Genomic DNA, 24,774 nt, shown 5'->3' with positions numbered 1-24,774 from the left:
GAGACTTTCAGGAGTTTAGATGTTATTTTATTGGCCAGTTTAACCTGTGCAGGGGTGAATTCCCAAGATGTCTGGAGACACCGTGCTCACAAGGAGCTGCAAACGGGAGCCGTGCCTGGTGCTTACAGCTAGGTCCTTATATATCCTAAGTGAGCAAGCATTATACAGAAGCAGATGTGGCAGTTAGCTATTCACTAGGGAGGTTGCACACAGCATAGCAACAGGGGCCAGGCTTAGCTTAGTGGCAAATTTCAAACATAAACTTCTTTGTTCTCAGCCTCACAGGGTCCCTATCAGCACTCCCTGTTCCTGCCAGCGCTCCCTGTTCCTGCTCTTTCAATAGTTACACTTCTGGAAGCCACAGTACATCTCCCTGAATCTAACAGCCAGGGCCTCTGTTATATTATTTTTAAGAAATATGTGAATATGAAGCATCAATATTGATTTACAACTGCCACCCTGCCTCTATTATTAACTAGATTATAGTACCACACACCTTATATTAAGTGTCTCATTACCCAGCCTAACCTCGTGATTTAGTAGTCTGGACTGCAAAGACCTTATAACGCTGCTCAAAAAGTCAAACCCACCACCCAAAGCAAAGTTCTGACATAGAAATTGATGTCTAAAATATGTTACCAGCATAAAAATAAGTTTCCAAAGACAAGTTCCAAAGACTATTTTTAGCAAGGGCACCATCAAGTGGGGTGAATGTCACTTTCTCCAGGCACGTGCTTGCAAGGAGTTTACATCCAGACATGTACACAATTCTGATACATTTGCTAAAATATTCCTTTCATTGCGTTGAAAATGTTATAGCTGAAGAAAGAGAAAAAAAGCTAAAATTCAAATTGTACCTTTTTGCCTTAATTATAGATGAAAACTTGAGTTACAGGTAGAAACATGGTAAAGCAGTTCGCTATAAAAATGATAGAAGGTTCTAGGTCAATTTGACTATTGGAGATAAAACCACTATGATGTTTCACCAAATACTATGATTCAGTGCCAAGGGTTTTCATTATACATAGGGCACACAGTACCTTATAAATCACCACATCTGCTAACATTCAATTATATTCAGCCTTATCTGTGGTAGACTGCAAGTGCCAAAAAGCCTTTGTAAACTCGAGACTTAGCAAAAGGCTGAGTGCCCCCCCCCCCGCCTCTATACTGGCTATGAAGCTGAGTATTTGCACTCATCCCATAGCTCCACTCCAATCTAACTTAAGTTGCTGAAAGCAAGTTACATGTCCTTCCTCTCACCTTTTGTTTGTTCAGATGTTGGTTAATTTCACTTATGCATGGGGGGGGGGGATTCCTGTTTATGCCTTAAGAGAGTTCCTGTTTTTGCCTCAGATGTGTGACTTTGTATCAAAGACTTATTTGCATATGGCTATATAATAAAGCAAACTGGGGGCTATGGTTCTCTCTCAGATATTGCCATCAGCATTGAAGAGGCCTCTTGATCCCATCCTCTTTTCTCAATGAGTCTATTTTCTTAACTCCACACCGTTCTCCCTCAAGACCCAGAATTTCTAGCTGCGTTGGTCTGTGTCATGTGCCCCTAGGTTATAGTGTTTTGATAAATAAGCTTTAGAAATTGCTGTCCAATTAAAGTGCAAGACTAGTGGCTTAAAAATGTCATGATCTGCCATTAATATCTGTCAATGCTTTCTTAGCACTATTGAAGTTAATTAGCTATTGAAGCTGGTATAAGACTGACTGCAGAAGGTGATCACAACTGCCAATTCAAATTTCTGAAGATATATTAAAAATCAAAAACCTGCTACTACAGGGGGACAGAGGAACCGGGCAGATGAAAAGCAAAACTAGAAGAACTTTTTTTCCTTTTTGGAACATTTTTCACTGTGTATCTTTTTATACTTAACTCTTTTCAAACCGTATAAATGTACAGTAGTAACTATTCCAAACGTAAATAAAAACTTCCATTGTTCAACATCATAATAAAGTGATGATGGCGTCATTATAATAAAGCATTTCTGTGAGGATTTCTTTTGAAAACGGCCTCTGCTCTTCAATTTTTTTTTATTATCACTTTTTAAAGAAAACACACTCTGCTGCACATCCTTAGCCCATAGGCTTGGCTGGGCGGGCGCTTCAGCAAGACCTCCCACGCAGCAGGTGGCGCTGCATGCGCCCTTTGCTCTTCCCCTCAACACTCTTTCTCAGCAATGGCGGGTGATGGTAGGGGTCCTCTTTCTAGTGGTGGCCATCCTGAATCCTTAACCCAGGTGCGCATGATTGTCCTAACCCCGGGGGAGCTCTGACTTCAAGAAGGGTTAGAGAATAAAATAGAGTTTTCTGTGCATTTTCCGCGCGAGCTGGGGTGGCGGTGGTAGCGTGGAAGACGTAGGCTGGGGGAAAACTCGTGCCGGGCGGCAGGCGGGGCGGTGGACAGCCCCGGGCGGAGGGGGTCCTGGACGAGACATGAGCCGGTGGCCCCCAGAAGGCGTCTGACTGAGCAGAACACCCGGGCAGTGAAGAGGCGCGGGAGAACCAATGGGGTCTGAGCTGACAGGTACACTGCGGGGCCGGGCGGGCCAGCGAGCGGGCATACAAGTGCAGGGCGCAGCCAAGATCACATCAGCCGGTGAGTACCGCCACGGCTGGCGCCAGAAGGGAGTGGCCGCGGCGCCGGCTTTTAGCTGAGTCAGGGCCGGTGACTGGGCACCTCCCGCCGGAGCGCCGGCCTATTTTGCCGCTCACTGCCCGGGGCCCACTCCCGGGCCGGGGGCTGTCAGTCTGGCCGGGCCTCTCTGCGGGCCCCCGGGTCGCCCTCTGTCTCGGGGGAACCGTGCCATGTCGTCCACCTTGGCATCCCTTTCGCCACACTCCCATGCTCGCACCCGGGATGGGGGTTGGGGGGGTGGGGAGCTTCCTGGGCCCTTCTCCGACCCCGAGGTTAGAATCTCTTCATTTCAGCCCTCTTGATGGGGGCCACGGGGGCCGTGGGCGCCCAGTCCTTTCTCCGCCCGCCCGGGATAGGGATGCGATGACATCCCCCCCCCCCCCCCCCCCCCCGTGCCACTGGCCGGACCGGACAGTGAGGGGTCAGTCCCGCGCACATGGCCTCGGTCCTGACTCAGGACCATTCTCCGCAGAGGGAAACCTGTGCTTCGATTGGAGGCTGGTCGGCACTAGCCGAAGGGGTTCAGGGGGATCGCCCAGGGAACGTTTGTGTTTGAGGTTGACAGCACTGAGGGCGCCGTTAGAACGAGAAGCGGGCTTGGTGTGATGTCTTCTGAGGCTGGGTGCTCATCAGTACTCTGCAGGCAGAAAGCACGCATAGGTGTGTGCAACTCCTCTCACCATCGCATCCGAACATTCGTGAAAAGACCCTTGAAACGGGATGAGCTGGAGACAGCAAGTTCACGTGGTGACGTTGAGACACCCTAGCCGTGGATTGATGTGCTGAGAGCTGTCCACCGCCTCCGTGCCTTTTTTTCCTAGACTGCCTGCCCCCCGCTGCCCTTCCCCATTTCTCGTCCCGTTTTCCTCTCCTCTTGGCCCACCAGTGTTTTGTTGTAAACAGTGGGGCATGGAAGACTGCAACTTGTCCTGGGAAGGAGCTCACGACCATATTTTTATGAAGATTGCTCAGAGAAATGGGTGGAGATGTTGGGAGACATAAGTCTTTTTTCAGAGTTTTGAGGAGCTGTCGCCTGTACTTGGAATTACATGTTTGTCTCCAAGAGATGAGTTTTAGTTCATTAAAAAGAAGAGACATACCAGTCAGCTCTCTAAAAATAAAATAAGCACTGAGTGTCTTGCTACCTGTAAAGGAAGGCCGCCTTTGACTTTGAACTTGTTTATTACCACTGCTTCCCTTGCCTAGGTTACCATAACAGCCTGGAGATTTCCATGCAGTCCGTTCTCATAGTAGTCAGACTTTTCTTTGTTTAAAATCCTCCAATTCTCGCCATTGTGTGCTTGGAGTAAAATCCAGACTTTTCACCAAAGACCTCACGATGTGCTTTCTGGCTTGTTCTGTACTCCAGGCAGTCCTGGGTTATGAAGGAGATTGGTTCTGTAGATTTGTTCTTAAGTTGAATTTGTGTGTAAATTAGAACAGTTGAATTTGTGTGTAAATTTGTTAAATGCAAGTTAGACAGCTGTTTGTCTTAATAATAGTGCTTTTTACCTTTCTGTGCATATAAATATTTAAACATTTTCAAATACAATCTCAGACAATCATGGATGATGCAGAAGATGATGGACTTGTTGGAGAGGATGGGACTGGTGTTAGAAGGTCCGGGTTTGGCTCTGCTGTTGGAGTCAGTTTCTTGTTGGCCTCAAGGGAGATTTACACAGAGCTTTTCTTTTTCTCATTGTAAACAGCCCTGTAGCATCTCAGGCCTTCGGTAACTGTATGGTATGGTACACTTTGGTGAACCTCTCTGGGTCAGGATCATGCTCCTCTAACTTTGCTATTCCTGCTTCAATGAGACAAAAAGCATCAGCTATCTCTTCGTAGAAACCCTTTTGGTTCTGGAGTTTCTAGGTCTCTGTTTTCTTCCCCAGATACTCTCATCTGCTGGTCTAGTTCCATGAGGTCTTCATTGGTTAGTTCTTTGCCATGGCAGTCTAGTACCTCTATGAGATCATTTCCAATGGTGTCCAACTGCAGTTAATTACCAATAGCCCCATTGGGCGCCCCAGTTGTCAGTACGAGTTGTACCTAAAGTGGATGTTTGTAACTCGGGAACTTAACTGTACTCTCTTTCTCACTCACCACACCCTAATCATATTGTCCTTTCTGGACTGTGTCACTTTCTCTCCTACCTAAGGGATCCTGCACATTCTGCTCCACTTTTCTAGATGCCTCTTCCTCATGTTTCTCAGTCATTAGCTTCAGCTCGAATGCTAGTCTTTCCTGATCATTTTATTACAGCATGCTGCCTCTCTCCCCCTTAGCCGTTCACTCCCTTCATCACAGCCCTCTAATTACTTTGTTTACTTGTCTGATTACTGTCTTTCTTTCTGGTAGTATATTGAGGGGGAGACTTGTTTTCATAGTTCTTGAAACTTTGCCTGTCAGATGGTAGAAGTTCAAAAGTACATGTTGAATAAAGAAATCAGTCCCTAGGAAATTTGTGTTCAGGCTGAAAAAATTTGTGTTGAGGTGGGAATATAATACAGAGAATTTAAACCTATCGAGTATGGCAGGCAATGATTTCTAGGTCCCATTCTGAGATGCTGATGATAGGGTAAGGTGTATTTGTTACTATCATTTGTTACAGTTACTGGATTATGTATCACCCTCTGCCTCAAACCTTTGTCACCTTGTTTCCTGTTCCTTGACTCACATTGGTTTAGGATCTGTCCCAGGTGCTAACCAGGCCAGCGACATGGTTCTGATGTGGGTTAGTCTGTTAATTCTTTCATTTACCCACTAGGCACTGAAAACACAGCAATGAATAAGAGCTCAATATATACATATGTTAAGTTTTTCAAGAGGCTTGACAAAGGGAATGGAGAGATCCAGATAGGTGTTTGCTGGAGGGAGATGTGTGATAGAGTGGAATTTTGTTGGTTTATTTTTGTTTTAACAATATAGGCACAAAAAGAAAAAGTATGATAAAAAGTCTTAAAACAATAGTCTCCCCTTCCTTATCCTCAGAGGCAACCATTTTCAACTTTGAAGCTGTTTCTTCTGGAACATACCTCTATATTTGTAAGTAATATCCAAATATTGTTATAAGTTGATGTGACTGTTTTAGATTATAAGATTTTTCTAGCGGGCTTAACCTTCCCTGTTCCCTGTTCCCCCTACCACCATCTAAAGCAGAATGCTGTGTTGTTTTTAAGATGTGAAGTGTGTGTGAATGGACTGTACAGTATTTGATTTAGTTGTTCCATGAACAGTGGTTTTGTTTCTAAGCCAGGACAACTTTGTAATAAATTAATTAAAAGTAAAACCAAACAGGAGAGTATAGAAAAGTTTATAACTTCTTTTGGTAAAATCAATTCAAAACATATTATTGGTTGATGATAGGGAATGGGGTAGCCTTTTCCATATTTTGATAAAGTGTCCTGCTATTTCCAGTCTGTGCCACATTTAAAGCATCCTCGTTTATCAGCTATTCTGCATCACGACTTTGAAGCTCCTTCCCACCACCCTCTACTGATGTCACTCTTTAACGTGTCTTCTTTCCATGCTGTTGGTTCAGTCTCTGTTCTGGACTTGCCATACCAACCTAGAGTACCACGAAGCTCTTTTTATCTGCTTTTATGCTTTTAGAATAGTAGTATCCCCTAGCTAGAACCATAGTATTGTTTTATTTGCTAAATTGTATATCCTTTCATGTAAAACTAAGACTGCTAGAGCTGTTTGGCCAGCCTACACTGATCAGTTAGAAATAGCTGTATTTTCTAAGTTGCCTTGACACTTTTTAATTAAATAACAATTTCAACTGAAGAATGATTTTAAGACCTACATGGTGGCTCTGGCCATTGGTTCAGTGGATAGAGCATCAGCCTGACATATGAATGTGCTGGGTTCGATTTTCAGTCAGGGCACACAGAAGAAGTGACCATCTGTTTCTCCTCTCCCCTCCACCTTCTCTCCTTCTTCCCCTCCCACAGCCAGAGGCTTGATTGGTTTGAGCTTGGCCTGAGGCACTGAGGATAGCTCCATTGGAGTGCATCATCCTGAGATGCTAAAAAATAGCTTGGTTCTCCAGCATCGGCCTCAGATGGCAGTTGCCGGGTGGGTCTTGGTCCTGGAGCTTGTGGGAGTCTGCCTCACTATTCTCCCCTACATAAAAAATTAGAAAGACCTACATGGTATCAAAGAGATAATTTGGTTTTCTTTATGGTCCAAAGACAGTTCCCATATCTTTTTTCTAATAGTATCTTTTGACCTAGGACTGTATATCAAGGAGCATTTTTTTAGAGAGAAAACAGTTGTTTCTTTTACTTTTCAGTGTTAGTGCTAAAACCTCCAGGTCATATGGGGAACACTGTGCTTGGGTAGTTCAAGTCAGAATAAATAAGATTGCTCATCTAGCAAAGCCTAGGTCACTTGTGAGATGAAGGTGATTCCTTAATATAGGCATCTTGAAATAGTTAAAATATTTTACTAATAAGTTAATGACTAATATGCCTTTCTTTTGTATATAACTGTATAATTGTTGGTATGTTTTGTGAATAGTTTTATTCTAAATTGTGTGGAAAACTTTTCTGTTTGGTCAGTAAATTAGGCCTTTGATTTTCAAACTATAGTGAGCATCAGTATCACAAGGAAGGCTTGTTGCCCCATTGTTGGACCCCACCCCCACAATTTGATTCAGTAGATCTGGGATGGGGCCAAAATATTGCATTTTTAACCAATTCCCAAGTAATGCTAATTTTATTGGTCCAGTGGTCACACTTTGAAAAACACTGAATTAGGCAAAAAATATTCTATATGCAGGGTTTGATAAGTTAATTCTTAAACTTTGAAATGTTAACCTTTACAGTTATAAAGAAAAATCTTTCCTTTAATGAAGTCACCCCTCAAAAGAATAGTTATTTCCAACTATCATATGTTTTTGAATAAGTCAGTTTCTCTCAGCATATATTTCATAATCATGATCTACCTTTTGTCTTATAGCTGGAATTATTTCTCTTCTGGATGAAGAAGAACCACAGCTTAAGGTATGAGTTGAAGAAAAATTAACTGGTCTTAGTATGAATACTGTGAAGCTGTTTGAACTTAGTGCTGTCTGTATATCGCCCATCATTTTTTTTTATAAATTTTTATTATGTTAATGGGATGACATTAATAATTCAGGGTACATATATTCAAAGAAAACATGTCTAGGTTATCTTGTCATTAAATTATGTTGCATACCCCTCGCCCAGAGTCAGATTGTCCTCCGTCACCCTCTATCTAGTTCTCTGTGCCCCTCCCCCTCCCCCTAACTCTCTCCCTCCCTCCCTCCTGCGTTCTCCCTCCCCCCACCCCTGGTAACCACTGCTCTCTTGTCCATGTCTCTTAGTCTCGTTTTATGTTCCACCAATGTATGGAATCATGTAGTTCTTGTTTTTTTCTGATTTACTTATTTCACTCCGTATAATGTTATCAAGATCCCACCATTTTGCTGTAAATGATCTGATGTCATCATTTCTTATGGCTAAGTAGTATTCCATAGTGTATATGTGCCACATCTTCTTTATCCAGTCTTCTATTGAAGGGCTTTTTGGTTGTTTCCATGTCTTGGCCACTGTGAACAGTGCTGCAATGAACATGGGGCTACATGTGTCTTTACGTATCAATGATTCTGAGGTTTTGAGGTATATACCCAGTAGAGGGATTGCTGGGTCATAAGGTAGTTCTATTTGCAGTTTTTTGAGGAACCACCATACTTTCTTCCATAATGGTTGTACTACTTTACATTCCCACCAACAGTGTATGAGGGTTCCTTTTTCTCCACAGCCTCTCCAACATTTGCTATTACCCGTCTTGTTGATAATAGCTAATCTAACAGGGGTGAGGTGGTATCTCATTGTAGTTTTGATTTGCATTTCTCTAATAACTAATGAAGCTGAGCATCTTTTCATATATCTGTTGGCCATTTGTATTTCTTCCTGGGAGAAGTGTCTGTTCACGTCCTCTTCCCATTTTTTTATTGGATTGTTTGTTTGTTTGTTGTTGAGTTTTATGAGTTCTTTGTATATTTTGGATATTAGGCCCTTATCTGAGCTGTCGTTTGAAAATATCAGTTCCCATATAGTTGGCTGTCTGTTTATTTTGATATCAGTTTCTCTTGCTGAGCAAAAACTTTTTATTCTGATGTAGTCCCATTAATTTATCTTTGCCTTCACTTCTCTTGCCATTGGAGTCAAGTTCATAAAATGTTCTTTAAAACCCAGGTCCATGAGTTTTAGTACCTATGTCTTCTTCTATGTACTTTATTGTTTCATTTCTTATATTTAGGTCTTTGATCCATTTTGAATTAATTTTAGTACACGGGGACAGGCTGTAGTCGAGTTTTATTCTTTTGCATGTGGCTTTCCAGTTTTCCCAACACCATTTGTTGAAGAGGCTTTCTTTTCTCCATTTTGTGTTGTTGGCCCCTTTATCAAAGATTATTTGACCATATATATGTGGTTTTATTTCTGGGTTTTCTATTCTGTTCCATTGGTCTGAGTGTCTATTTTTCTGCCAAAACCATGCAGTTTTGATTATTGTGGCCCTATAATATAGTTTAAAGTCAGGTATTGTAATGCCCCCAGCTTCATTCTTTTTCCTTAGGATTGCTTTGGCTGTTCGGGGTTTTTTATAGTTCCATATAAATCTTATGATTTTTTGTTCCATTTCTTTAAAAAATATCATAGGAATTTTGATGGGAATTGCATTAAATTTATATATTGCTTTGGGTAATATGGCCATTTTAATTATATTTATTCTTCCTATCCAAGAACAAGGAATAGTTTTCCATCTCATTGTGTCTTTTTCTATTTCTCTTAGCAATGCCTTGTAGTTTTCTTTATATAGGTCCTTTACATTCTTTGTTATGTTTATTCCTAGGTATTTTATTTTTTTTGTTGCAATCGTGAAGGGATTATTTTTTTGAGTTCGTTTTCTAATATTTCATTGTTGGCATATAGAAAGGCTATGGATTCTTGTATGTTAATTTTGTATCCTGCTACCTTACTGTATTGGTTTATTGTTTCTAGTAATCTTTTTGTGGAGTCCTTTGGGTTTTCGATGTATAGGATCATATCATCAGCAAAAAGTGATACCTTTACTTCTTCTTTTCCGATATGGATGCCTTTTATTTCTTTGTCTTGTCTGGTTGCTCTGGCCAGAACTTCTAGCACCACGTTAAATAAGAGTGGAGAGAGTGGACAACCCTGTCATGTTCCTGATTTAAGGTGGAAAGTCCTCAGTTTTACGCCATTTAATATGATGTTGGCTGATGGTTTATCATATATGGCCTTTATCATGTTGAGATATTTTCCTTCTATACCCATTTTGTTGAGAGTCTTCAACATAAAATTGTGTTGTATTTTATCGAAAACCTTTTCTGCGTCTATTGATACGATCATGTGGTTTTTGTTCTTTGTTTTGTTGATATGGTGTATTATGTTAACCGTTTTACATATGTTGAACCATCCTTGAGATTCTGGGATGAATTCCACTTGATCATGATGTATTATTTTTTTAATATGTTGTTGTATTCGATTTGCCAGTATTTTGTTTAGTATTTTAGCATCTGTATTCATTAGAGATATTGGTGTGTAGTTTTCTTTCTTTGTGCCATCCTTGCCAGGTTTTGGTATGAGGGTTATGTTGGCCTCATAAAATGTGTTTGGAAGTATTGCTTCTTCTTCAATTTTTTGGAAGACTTTGAGTAGAATAGGAACCAAGTCTTCTTTGAATGTTTGATAGAATTCACTAGTATAACCGTCTGTCGCCCATCATTTAAAATAACCATCCTGCCTGGCCTATACCCAGTCATTGAAATCTAGCCCCAGAGGACAGTGTGTCAAGACCGATGATTGGTTTTCCCTAGAGATAACACAGTTAAGGCATGTAAACCTCAGTGTGGCTCCTGAACACCCCCACCCCTTAGTTTGTCAACAGCACAGAAACTTGTTGCTTCTGTGGAACATATTATAAAATTATTTTTATTTAACAGAAGTTTGCAGTATACTTCAAGTAGCTCGAGAGACTTGAATTCATTTATATTCAAACTAGCAACTTAAGTCAGTTTTGTATATTCAAAAAAGAAAGTATTTCATGGTATTAAGGAGTTGCATGATATGGTCATTTGATGTTTGATGGTTGAAAACAAAGGTAATGTCTAAAGCCAAGAGAAAATATAAGTTGGTAAATTTTTATATTTGTCATAGATTAAAAGTTTTAGCAAATGTGATTTTGATTTGTTGAAAACTATTTTTTAAGGAAGTGGAATGGTGAGTCTGTCTCAAAATTGAATTTTGGTTTTATCTTCTACAGGAATTTGCACTACACAAATTGAATGCTGTTGTCAATGACTTCTGGGCAGAAATTTCTGAGTCTGTAGACAAAATGTAAGAAATTACTTTATTTCTATAAATTGGGATAAAGTAGATCAACTTATCTATAGATGTGGGTCATGTGGTGTATAAATTCATTTAGAAATTTACTGCTACTAAATTGAGGCTTGAATATTTAAAGTTAGAACTTGGAAGGAAAACCAGTTTGAACTAGGCCTATACTTCCTATTCTTTTCAGAGAAGTTTTGTATGAAGATAAAGATTTCTGGAGTTGGCAGTTTGCAGCCTTAGTGGCATTTAAAGTATTTTATCACCTGGGGGCTTTTGAGGAGTCTCTGAATTATGCACTTGGAGCAGGTGACCTCTTTAATGTCAATAATAACTCTGAATATGTGGAGACTATTATAGGTAATTGTCCTCTGTCTGTCAAAGCTTTACCTTGTCAGCTTCTTTCTTGTTCTAGTAGTGCATATAGCATCCTTTTTCCTGAATTACTTTTTGATATTGCCAAATTTTATTTTAAATGGAAGTTCATATCTTTCTACAGTAGTTTTACACAGGCTGAATTTTTAGATCTAATTTCTAATTCTGAGACTTACTATTTTTTGTCATAATGAACAGTAACATTAATAACAATAATAATGAGAGCACCTCACAAAACATTTTAGGAATGAATCTAAGAAATGACTCAGAAACAGCTAACTTAATCAACACAAAGATGGTTCTCTCAGTGATTATGGTTATCTCTAGCCCAGTGAGCATACTGTAATATTAAAAAGTTAAATCAGGTTATTATGAATAAAAAATTAATTATATATAACAATTTATAGAGTTGGTTCTAACAGAGGAAACCATTATTTCATTGTCTCCATTGTGCTAGGCACTGAGCCAGTCCTGCTTCATACTATGGTTTATTCCACAGCTGCTGTGTGGGGCAGGATCTAGCCCCATTTTACAAGTGAGAAAGCTTGGGTTTCAAGAAGGTAAACATACAAGGCTATTAAATGGGAGGGTCAGAATTTAAAACCCAGGCTTACTTCAAGATCCATACTGTTTCTACTAGTAGCCATTGTTTTCTCATTTGTTTCTTTATTTTTGAAGTGAGGGTATACACACAGGAAAGGCTTCTGGTACTCGATCTCAGCGATTTTCAACCTTTTTTATCTCATGGCACACATAAATGAATTACTACAATTGTGTGGCACACCAAAAATAAAATATTTTTTGCCAGTCTGACAAAAAAATAGGTATAATTTTGATTGACTTACAAAAATAATAATTATAATAAAAGTAATTAGCCACCCTTATTACTCCAAAGTGACGTTTTAAAAAAATCAGATGCCTGTAAGGATTTCTGGTGCAGAGAATTAACCAGTTAGATTCAACCTTATTATGCAACGTGGCCAATAAGATGCACCCCTGTTATGACCTATATATTTATGGTTCAAGACAGGGCACTCACCCTGGAGAGCTAGTGATGTGTTGGCTAGTGTAAATTTTTTTATTTGATCATCTAAGGGAAAAGAAGTCAGTGCCCTTGAATATGCAAACAGTCAGGTTTGCATATTTTAAAAATTCTTGAAGCACACCACTTGAAAATCACTGCTGTATCTTGTAAATTGAAACAACTCTATAAGATTTGTTCACTGGTTTTGTAGCTTTAAAACGTATTTGAAAACTTCTGATCTAGTCGATGAAAAAAGGGACTGCATGCCCTTCAGACATGTCTCTATGAAGAGAGAGTTTTAGATCATAGTTACAGGGAGCCTAAGAGTGTGTTCTGTCTGTAGAGGAGTGTAGTGTGGCTGTTTTTAGAATATTTCCTGATTAAGAGGGAAACTACATTATTTATCTGAACCTTTAAAAGGAGGAATTAGGTATTCTGTTTCAGAAGTTGACAAATGACAAGGTGGTCCAAAGGGGTGCTTTCAAATGTCCCTGAAGTTCTAAGGAGGATTATATTTTTACATTTTTTAAAGTTTTGGCCATAATGGTGTGAACAGATTGCAAATAACTTGACTGCTGTTGGATGCTCATTGAATTAGGGTTTCCATTTGTGGATCCTATGCAGAAACAGATGGTTTTCAAGAACAGACCATACATGTCATTTAAACTAGAGCACTTTCCCTACATCAAGTTAGAGGTGAGCAGTTATGTACACTTACCTCTTTTCTCTCATTTGAAGGATTTTCCTGATGGACGTTGATAATTCTTTCCAGCAGTGCTCTGCAAGTACTTGCAGGGCTGTCATTTTATCAGTTATAATTTTAAACAGGACTGTTGGTCTGTAAAAGGCTGTGAGGTGGTAGATGCCTTCCTTGTCTTTAAACGTTATTTATCACTTTAGCTTGTAGAAAGGGATTGTTGATCAGTGCAGACAAGTTCTGTTTGCTTTTTGTTATGTGCACGTTCCTATAAAACATATCCTTCTAGTATTGTAGGGACTGTTAAAATGGGTTATTTTAAATGTGAGGGATGTGTGAGAGGATATACAAAACAAAAACTGGAAAAGGCTTCCTGTTGTCTTAATATCATAAATAACACATCCAGAAAATTCAAGGCTAGTAAATCTCCCAGTTATAGTAAGACTTCAGGTTATGATATATACCTGCTAAGAGAGAACACAGATTTAAAACTGGGATGTACATTTTTTTCCCTTTCAGTTATAATCTAAGAAAAACTCCCTAAATTCTATAATTCTGAGGTTCTTTAATGGGGTAGGGGGAATGTTTTCTCACTTAACTACATTTGGTTCAAAAAGCTTGTATTAGGGCCTGGTAGAGATTTTCTGCATCCAGAATTATTTAAGATCTACTCTGCAACTTTGTTCTTATTAACTGTACCTGAACCATATAGTTCTACTTGAATGGACCCTGAATGTGGTATATTCCAGTTTATAAAAGTCCTATGCTGCCCCCAAAACATAAATCCATTCATTTATTCACATATTCAGGCATTAATCATTTATTGAGTATATACTGTATAGGGGTGCTGAGAATATACAAGTAAATTTGATATGGTCATCTGGAGATTTATTTTTACATACAGAAAACATGCATAAATTTGATTTAAAAATATAGATCCTGTATGAGTGTTCTCTAGAGAAATGGGTACAATAGGAAATATCCCTCTATATTTATATACTTCTAACATATGTATGTATCTGTGTGTGTATATATGTATGTGTGTGTGTGAGAGAGAGATTAAGGAATTGGCTTATACGATTGTATAAGCTTTCAAATTTGAAATCTTTAGGGCAAGCATTCAGGCTGGTGACTCTGGGAAGAACTGATGTGGCAATCTTTAATCCAAAGGGACCTCAGTCTCTTCTTTAAAGACTTTCAGCTTATTGGATGAGGCCTTTCCACATTTGTAAGGTAATCTGCTTTACTCAGTCTGTTGACTTAAATGTTAATCATATCGAAAAAAATTCCTGCACAGCAACATCTGGACTGATGTTTGCCCAAACAGCTAAGTACCATAGCTTGACCCGGTGGTAAAGTTAACCATCACAGATACAGGTGAACTCAGTATAGTTTTTTGTTTAGTTTTAATTTTGTGATGATAAGGTATGATTCAGAATGAGTTACATTTTGTTAGATTGTGAATAATTTTAGAAGGATGCACAAATTCCTTATAAGTCAATACTTAATACAGGTAATCAAGTCTGATTAACAAAGTTAAGAACTTAAAACTGTCATTTAAATAAGAAAATTTGTAATTAATAGAAAATAATCTCAGACTTACCATTTTAGATGGCCCCTTGTATTCATTATCCTCTTAACCTTGCTTCTGCCATTTCCTGAAATTTTTAATTCTGCATAATGTGCCTGTTACAAAACTAATCCCTGGTAACTACTAAACTGTCACTTATCTAGTAGCCTATCAGATTTTTCAAACATAATTGTGATGTGCTGTGAGGATCACATGAGCACACAAGCTATCATTTAAAGAAATAAAATGGCAAGTTAGAAGCAGAGTGATGAATATGTTATCTTCATTTTATTTACATGTTATGACTTTCTAGCTAGATGGAAAGGTCTGGATCCTTATATCTACAGTGAGTCACGTGGTGTTTTATAACCAGCTGAAGTCCAATTCTGCAAGAGAAATTTAAAACTTTGGAGTCAGATAGACCTGATTTTAAAACTAGTCATAGCTTTTCACTGTCTTTGTGATCTTGGGAGAGTACTCTATAAGCACTAGGTTCTTTATGTGTAAAATGAAGAGACTACTATATCTCATAAAGATTAAATATATGAAAACTCCTTCTGTAGATAGAGTAGGTGCCAAATAAATAGATAGTTACTTTATTAGAAAAATTTGCTAATTGTGTTTGGGCTGTTTTTTTTTCCTCAAAGTATCCTCAGGGTAATAATTTATCATGCTTCCTGCCATCCAACCTCAAACCTTGCTCCCTGCTTCCATCTCTGTCTCTTCTCTTTTCCATTCCTCCTTCCCCTCCTTTATCTCTAATTTAGGAATAGCCTTCATTTGTGATCTAAATAGACTACCAGATCATAGAGGAATTCTAGTTTGTATAAATATTGGCTTAGGTGTATATTCCTGTCAGTATCAGTTATTTCCTAATCACAACTTTTATATAACTCTACCAGTGTTTGCAATGGGAGTGCTGTAAACAAACTTAAGTGTTGATTTAAATTCTCTTAACTTTAATGTAGACATAAGTAGAGATGTTTACAAACTTAACAAGTGGAAGAGTAAGACTGTTCCTTCACTGGAGTTAGAGATCATTGATACAGCCATATTTAATCTTTTGTGAACCTGGATTGATTTAGCACAATCCAGATTATTTATTAAATAGTTGAAGTATACTTCCGTTATTATTTAGCAGATTCATTTGACTAAGTTCTTTTTTTTATTAATATTAAAAATATTGAGTCCTGTCTCAATCTAGGGAAAAGCTGAGTGAATAATCGGAAGAAAGAAAAACTATTTATGCACATTTCTGTGGTTCTAAATAAATCTCCAGGTTTATTTTTTGTTGCTGTTGTTTTTGGATAGGTATCAAATAGTGCTAATTACATGAGCTGCGTCCCTGCTACAGGTTCTGATTTAGCATGTGAAAGAGAGCTGCGGGCGTCTGAAAGGCACAGCACACTGCACTGTTCCATATTTCTCCATCCTAACCAGGGCTGAAAGGGCTGGGCTGCCATGGAAATGTAGTGATGACGCTGAATTTGTCAGGATAGAAGTGGAATTACAATATTACAAACTGGAACACCAGTTATGCTTCTCACGATCTTTAGAACTTATTTTTACAGGGAGATTTTAGTATTTATTTTCTCTAGGCTGCTCATAACATCTGTTAGAATTTTTTAAGTCAAAGCACAAAAACACAGTGACATTTAATTCCAAATACAGTGTTTATATGAGTAATCACATTAGTCTTCATGTATTTTTTATCTTTTTAGAACACGAATGATAGAATACTTAAACCTATTTTAGATAGCATTGAAGAAACTATACATAATTTATATACATAGATTTTTTTGTCATTTTTTGATGCTCAGAATAAATATAATTACTTAGTTTTGTTTTTGCTTGTTTTTATAAATAGAAAATGAATTTTGAGCAAGGTATTTTTCTTAGATAATTTTTCCTATATTGGTTTTGCATCTCAGATAATATATTTAATCATATCTTCCTATGTGTTTTTGTAAAGCAAAATAAATAGTTCTAAATTAAATTTTATATTCTGATTGCTCTTTCTTCCTGAGGGGTGATGTATTTTGGGTTGTGTTTGGTTAGTGGATATTGTAAGGGAAGAATGTAAGAGCTGATTGATGGTTTTTAAAATAGAGTTGGCTTCTAATACAATGTTTTTATTAGGTATTGTTCATGTTCCTGCTTGTTTTGTTTTCATTCTTACAGTCTTTAACCTTACTGAACCTTTGAGTCCACTCAGTCTTCAAATTTTTCTTGAAATTGGTTCACTATCTTCCTCAATTCATTTGTAATACCTGCCCTGCCTATCCCACCCTTGCTCAGTCTGGATACCCAATTTATTTCTCCTGTTTTCTTTTCAAGTGTCTTTATATTTTGTGTTCAATCTTCTACGTCTCTGTTACTTCCCTCACATTCTTTACCAGACACACTCTTCCCCAAGCTTTGTCCTCCTTCAAATTTCCTGTTTGTCCATTAGTCATCATTCAAATGCCATCTCCTTAAATGAGGTTTTCTCTACTTTCTTGGGTTAATTGGGACTCTCTTTCCCTTTTTTCCAGCTCCTACTCTGTATTTCTTTAATATTACCTAGAACTGTTTGTTTCTATACGTCTCCTATTGTGGTAAGTGTTGCTAAGCCCATACTTGGTATCCATTCCCCTTTCTAGCAGGACCTTCATTTTGTTTGGGGAACCAGAAATCTCTTCTCCCAAGCACCTTGCCAATGAGATATGGACAGAAATTTCCTCTATTTCTACTCCCCTTCTTTGTGCCAGTCACTGTTTGAAGTATTTCTGCATATTTTAGCTTACTTAATCCCCTTCAACGGTTCTCTGCATTAGATACAATTATTATTCCCATTTTATATATATGACAAAACTGTGTTACAGAGGCTAAGTAAATTGTCCAGGGTCTCAGCTAGTAAGTCACAGAATTGAAATTTGAACCAAGGAGTCTGACCCTAGAAATTCTGCTCTTTTAACCACTCTTCTATGATACCTTTCTACACTGAGGAAGGCCACACAGTAAGGAATGGTAGTGTGGGAAGCTAGAAGGAAGATTGCTCCTTGAAGATCTTGTCAGCCTATTAAGGCAGCTCTGGAATACTTATTAATAAACTTCTAACTTAATAAGATAAACAAAACCCTATCTACCTAACTTGTTATAGCAGGACTTTTTGTTACTTATAGACAAATATAATCCTGGTGGCCTCCCACTAGACCTAGACTGTTAGCTGTTTCAGGAGTAGTTTCTATTCTTTTTATAAATTACTGTGCCTACTAAAGTATTGACATTCAAGAATATTAATAATAATTGACACTGGGTGCTTCTTGGGCATCACATACTATGTTAATTCTTTTACATGTATTGTTGTCTCCCTTCATGGTCATAGGAGGTAGGCACTATATTTTTTTTAAGATTGAGGAAACTGACATCACATGAAAGTCAACCTGACCCAAGGCCAAGTTTGTGATGATCACTCATCTCTCCTTTCATTGTGCAGTGTCTTTGAATCTCAGGTGATCCTGATCAATAAGGAAGAAGTTCTGACTTATTCTTTCCATCAGGTATTATTTTCTTACTTTAAAGGAAATGATTAAGCAGATAAAGCAGCTCTATCAGAAGTTATATTTCTAGGGATGAGAACATTTAAAAATGCCTCTGGTAACTGCTCCCTCTGGAAACTGAATAATGAGTGTGTGATGTTAACAAGTATTTCAGAGTGTTGGGAAACATCAAGGGGACTCTTATTCAGGTTTTTAACTGTGTATGTATAAAGCCATCTCTAATCCTAGAGTATTTGCTTCATTGATAAATTTCTGTTTTTTGATAAATATTGGTATACTTTTTGTCAAATATTTTCATCTGCCTATTAAAATGGAAAACAAGGTATCATTTTACATTTTAATCAAACTCTATAGGTCTGACTCATTTGATAATCACTCATTTACCATTTACTTATCATTTCAGTATAATTTAAATAATTTATTATATCAGAGGTAGTCAACGTTTTTATACCTACCGCCTACTTTTGTATCTCTGTTAGTAGTATAATTTTCTAACTGCCCACCGGTTCTACAGAAATGGTGATTTATAAAGTAGGGAAGTAACTTTACTTTATAAAGTTTATAAAGCAGAGTTACAGCAAGTTAAAGCATATAATAATAATTACTTACCAAGTACTTTATGTCAGATTTTCGCTGTTTAACAGAATAAATCTTTATAAAACAACTTACTATAGTTAAATCTATCTTTTTATTTATACTTTGGTTGCTCAGCTACCGCCCACCATGAAAGCTGGAACGCCAACTAGTGGGCGGTAGGGACCAGGTTGACTACCACTGTATTACCTGTGTTACATAATGTCATATTTGTATGCCATCTCTTATTTTGGATATTAAGAAATAAAGATAATTAAAATGTGAAACTGACTTCTCTCTACATCATCTCTAGGCACTGTTGAACCATACTCCTCATTGAAATGTGAAGTAGTATGGGAGCCAGGCTTCAGTTCTCCTGAAAGGGGAGAGTTTGTTTTTTGCATTGATGAGGGAAACAGTCTGCCACTATAATGTGTCACACAAGTAATGATTTCTCTTGAATATGACTTTTATTTTGAGGGCTCTAAATTGGTTAGGTATACATATGTGCATCGAGTAGTTAGGTATGTATATATATTATGTTAACAAAAACTAATTTTGCATATTATACTTGTTAACTAAATTATGTTAGCATCTTTTTGGAGCCATTTCTTTATTGTAAGTGAAGACTTTGCTAAGAAATGTGTTGTCATCTAGAATTAATTTAGAAATCCAAGACTTTTGTGCCAACAATCCTAGATTGTTGTTAGAGGCTCTGTACATCTATAATAACCATGAGAGCCACTTGAAATTAAATTGTTTCATTAATAGATGCCAAAGGAAAACAGAAAATTATGTTTTTGCCCTACTGTGTTGCATTTTTGGTATTCTAGTAATAATTAGTAATTAGTGTGACATAGATCACGTAATTTATATGGCAAGGAAGTATGGAAAATTCTTATTTTTATAGAATATACTTCTTGGAGTGTAACTGTGAGTAGAGTGAGAGCTGCAATGTATAATTTTAACTTACTTTCTGTGGTAGGGCCTAGAAGTCCTTGACTTCATGCCTCTTTAGTCACTAGGAATCTGCTTGTATACCAAGTCTCCCTCCCTGTGTTCTTAGTAATTTAACACAAGCCAAATGCTGTTTTACTAAACCCTGTCTCTATATCCATGCCATGATCATGCTCTTACATAGTTCAGCTATGAAAGAATTACAGCCTTAAGAGATAACAGATTCATTTATTTTTAGTGATGGCAAGTAGCAGTCAGAAGTTAGTAGGGTGTTTCTACTGCACTGAGCTCGAAATAAGCTGAGTCCTACCATCTTCACTGTTTTGTGTTTGACAAGTTTACTAATATTAATTTGCTCACACACTCACCCCATGTGTATTTATTCTGATGGATAAAAGACGAGGGACTTGGTAATGTAGATTTGGCATTTTATTGAATAGTTAGTGTCAGGCATGATACTAAATGGTGTTCATGTTATTTCATTTCATCTTTATGACAGCTCTATAGGCATATACTAATAACTTGATGGGCAAGGAAATGGAAGATTTGAGTGGTTAATTAATTAATACAAGTTTACACATGCAGTTGAGTGCCCTAGTTGGGATTTATTTTCAGATATATCTGCCTCCACAGCCTTTGCTGTTACCCTCTAATAAAATTTGCTTTATACTTTTCTTGCACAAGGGTTGTTTAAAAATTAAAATTTGACATATCAGAATAATAAATTAGATTTGTTTTTGGTGAACTTTTGAAGCCTTTAATGTTAAATCGACTGTGTGAAGTCTTGCTTTTAAACAAGTAAATATGGAGCAACATAAATTTTCATTGATTTATGAAGAATTTGACCATTTCCTCTCTTGTTAACTTTGTTTGAAAATTATTTCATTTGCCCATGCCATGTTATTCATATAATTATAAGAATGTACTAAAATCTTCTAAGACAATAAGAAATAATATATTATAGATAAAGACAATAGATTCTGGTGTAAAGAGCACTGAATGATGAATTGAAAAACTTGGGTTCTAGTTGCCTTTGTCTATGGTTTGTTCTCGTGTTGAATGGGAGAGCTGGACAATACCAAAATTTCAAAAAGTGTTTTATGATATACTAATGCTATGAAATGATTTGTGTGGGATGAGGTGAGGGAGTTCTATGCCTAAGTCATTCTGTGAATCACAGTAAACTCTCTCCCCATTCTCAAATAAGCAAAGTGTACATTATCCACATATTAAGACTTCTAGTAGAAGCATGCATTTGGTACACTATTTCCCATACTTAAGTGAGCCTTTTTTTGTGTGACAGAGACAGAGAGAGGGACAGATAGGGACAGACAGGAACAGAGAGAGATGAGAAGCATCAATTCTTTGTTGCGGCTCCTTAGTTGTTCATTGATTGCTTTCTCATATGTGCCTTGACCCGGGGGGAGGGGGGACTACAGCAGACCGAGTAACCCCTTGCTCAAGCCAGTGACCTTGTGTTCAAGCTGGCAAGCCTTGCTCAAACCAGATGAGCCTGTGTTCAAGCTGGCGACCTCGGGGTTTTGAACCTGTGTTTTCTGCATCCCAGTCTTATGCTTTATCCACTGCAACACCACCTGGTCAGGATTAAATGAGCCTTGAACTCTGTCCTTTTGCATAGCACATAGTAACACTGTACATAGTTGAGTAGATGATCTTTTACATCTTCAGTGATTAATGTACATGGTTCTCAGTCCTGAATTTTCTTCCTCCATGGAGCTATCTTACTCCTGCCTTCCTCACTTTAGGAGTACAATTTAAATATATATTTTATTTTCCTTTCTCTTAAGCACACCAGAAAATCTGATAGCACGGTGAAGGGATTAGTCAAAAACATATATACATAACACATATATACAGACAACAGGGTAGCAAATAGCGAGAGGGAGAGGGGAAGGTGGAGGTATGAGGAGGGGGGAAAAGGAGGAGAAAATGGAAGTGGAAAGAGACTTTGCATGGGGCATGAGGGGCACGATGTAGGGGTGGGTAGAGGGTGTTATATTGAGTGGGATACTTGAAACCATGTCAACACAAGAAATAAAAAATAAAAGTTAAAAAATCTAATAATACCTCATATTTCAGAGATTTTCATAAAGCTGAAAAAAATTTGAATTATCTGGGAGATGTAAAAAATGGTGTTTACTATTTTTCAATTGCATTTTCACTTTTCTCCTCTTATTTTTTAGCCTGGTAACTCCAAGGTCGTATTTTTGGAGCCAAGGATACTCTTTAGTAATAACCCTCAGTCGTTCTTTACTATTAAGTTGGACCAAACCATGCTTATTTCAAAGTGATGTAAAATCTTGGAATCTTAGATCAGATCACATTATAATTTGAATTAGTTTGTTTATCTGTGGACACCATGGCATTAAATTTTAGTCTTTATAGATTTATTAATGCTAATATTTAGATACTTCATATGAGACTTATCTGAATACTTTTTTTTATAAATAAATTTTTATTATCTGAATACTTTTAATCTACTTTTTTCTTTTTAATTTCCCATAAAATTTATTTCTCTCCTTTTCTTATTTCTCTCCTTTTTCTTCTATTACCCCTTTTTTCTTTCTGTCTGATTTTTTGTATTTTTGTATTTTTCTGAAGCTGGAAACGGGGATAGACAGTCAGACGGACTCCTGCATGCGCCCGACTGGGATCCACCCAGCATGCCCACTAGGGGGCCACGCTCTGCCCACCAGGGGGTGATGCTCTGCCCCTCCGGGGCATCGCTCTGTCGCGACCAGAGCCACTCTAGTGCTTGGGGCAGAGGCCAAGGAGCCATCCCCAGCGCCCGGGCCATCTTTGCTCCAATGGAGACTTGGCTGCGGGAGGGGAAGAGAGAGACAGAGAGGGAGGAGAGGGGGAGGGGTGGAGAAGCAGATGGGTGCTTCTCCTGTGTGCCCTGGCCGGGAATCGAACCTGGGACTTCTGCACGCCAGGCCGACGCTCTACCACTGAGCCAACCGGCCAGGGCATGATTTTTTTATATTGATAAAAAGATAAGTGATTTGAAGAAAACAACTTTTAAAAATATACATTGTTGATGTTACATTTCATACTTAATTACATACTTTTCCTTTTCTCCTTTGCCATCAGGACTTTTATGGTAGAGAATGGGACCTAGATCTAGATCTAGTCCATTCTAAAGATACTGTATTTACAGTTCCTCCTGATTTAAATTGTGAGTTGGCAGTGTTTAAATTGGTGATGAGAGTTTTTGTTTTTACTGAAAAACCTATTGAGATCTCCCAACAGTGACAGAAGTTAGCGTTTGAGGTCTTCCATTCAGGTTTTGTACTTACATGCCATCTTCTGCCTCAGTAAGCAAATGAGGATACCCTTTTCTGCTCTGGCTTCAGAGTTAGATCTATAGGTGGTTTGTTCCCTCATCATCCAAGATATCTTAATTTCCAATTTTCCTTTAAATATCTAATTTCCCTTTAAGTTATTCTGATTTGAAGGATGGTAGATAGGGTTAAATTGGTTTCTGACAAATCTCACCATAAACTCTTTGGTAAGTTCCTTTTTTGAATATCAACATAGTATCTTAGACATTAGGCAATCAAGGAAATAAAGAAGAGACGATTACTTTATCATCTTGCCTTATCACTAACTGCTTTCAGTTTTTATGATCAGGGAAAAACGAAACTACTGATATAGTATCTAAAACTTTGGTATCTTCTCTAAGAGCTATATTTCATCCTGGTAAGTTTTATACAGTATTGAAAACACTTCAGACAATAAACTTCAGCTTTCTATTTGAATTGTCAGATGCCATTATTGAATGTTCTGTTTGCTGGGGTAGGGGTCCAAATCATTGTTGAAATTCAAACAATAGGTGCATCTGGTGTTTGAAAATTTATTAAAGAATTATCTCATGCCTTGTGCCTGGTGGGGGTTCCTCTAGGTAGTAGTTTGGAAACTTTTCTATTAAAGCTTTGGAACAGTAACTTTAAAGGATAATGAATAAACAAAACAAAAACAAAGACATAGAAACAGAGGCCAAGTAAATGGGGATGGTGAATGTAGTAAATAAATTGTGATAAGTTTGCACGTGACAAATGAGTACTTGAATTAATGGAGTGATCACATTGTAAGGTATAAAAATGTTTAATCACTATGCTGTATTTATGAAACTAATATAACAAATACAAGATTATATACCAACTATATTTAAAAATTTTAAAAAGATAACAGCATTTCTGCAAATTTTCAATTACAGTTTTGCTGTAAGAGTCTTTTGCCAATAATTAATATTATTCCATCAGAAGGAGTAATGCCATTTGGGGGGCTAACTGTTCTCAATATGTGCTGTACACCTACCACAGCAGAAAAATTTGATACAGTAGCAAAGGTATGTTTATATATGTGCCTTGCACCAAGTAGATGTCTATGTGGTTTTATTTGGTTGTTTAAGGTATTTGTAATGGGAAGTCTAATGGTATAAAATGTTGTAAACATTTCTGTTTTTAGAATACTTATATATATGATTTTTTCTATAAAAATGGGTTTTAATGCTATATTAAAAAATATATTTTAAAAATCTCTTATCGTTTTTCCAGTAATTGAGTTAGCTCTAATGAAGTGCAGATTTTAGAATCTGAAAGAAAAGCAACCTTACCTATATTATCTATTATAAAAATGGTTAGCAGAATTTGACAATTTGTAGAAAATATTTTTGGTAAAAGGTGGTAATGGATATTTTTACTAAATTGAAATGAATACTTTTTATCAATACAAGACATTTTTCACGTGAAATCCAAATTATATTTGGCCTCTCTAACTATGACAAGCCCTCACTTAGTCACAGAGTAAAAGATTATTTTTCATGGCATTAATTAGATAACTTAGGGAAAAAAAATCAATTTTAGATTGCTAATTCTGAATAGCTTAGTGACTATATAATTATAGACAAATTCTATATGATGTTCATACCTATATTTTATAGCACACATCAAATGTTCTGCTATTTTATGTTCTG

The sequence above is a fragment of the Saccopteryx bilineata genome, chromosome 3 (genome assembly GCF_036850765.1).
Source record: "Saccopteryx bilineata isolate mSacBil1 chromosome 3, mSacBil1_pri_phased_curated, whole genome shotgun sequence".
Classification (NCBI taxonomy): Eukaryota; Metazoa; Chordata; class Mammalia; order Chiroptera; family Emballonuridae; genus Saccopteryx; species Saccopteryx bilineata.
This window is presented reverse-complemented; position numbering follows the sequence as displayed.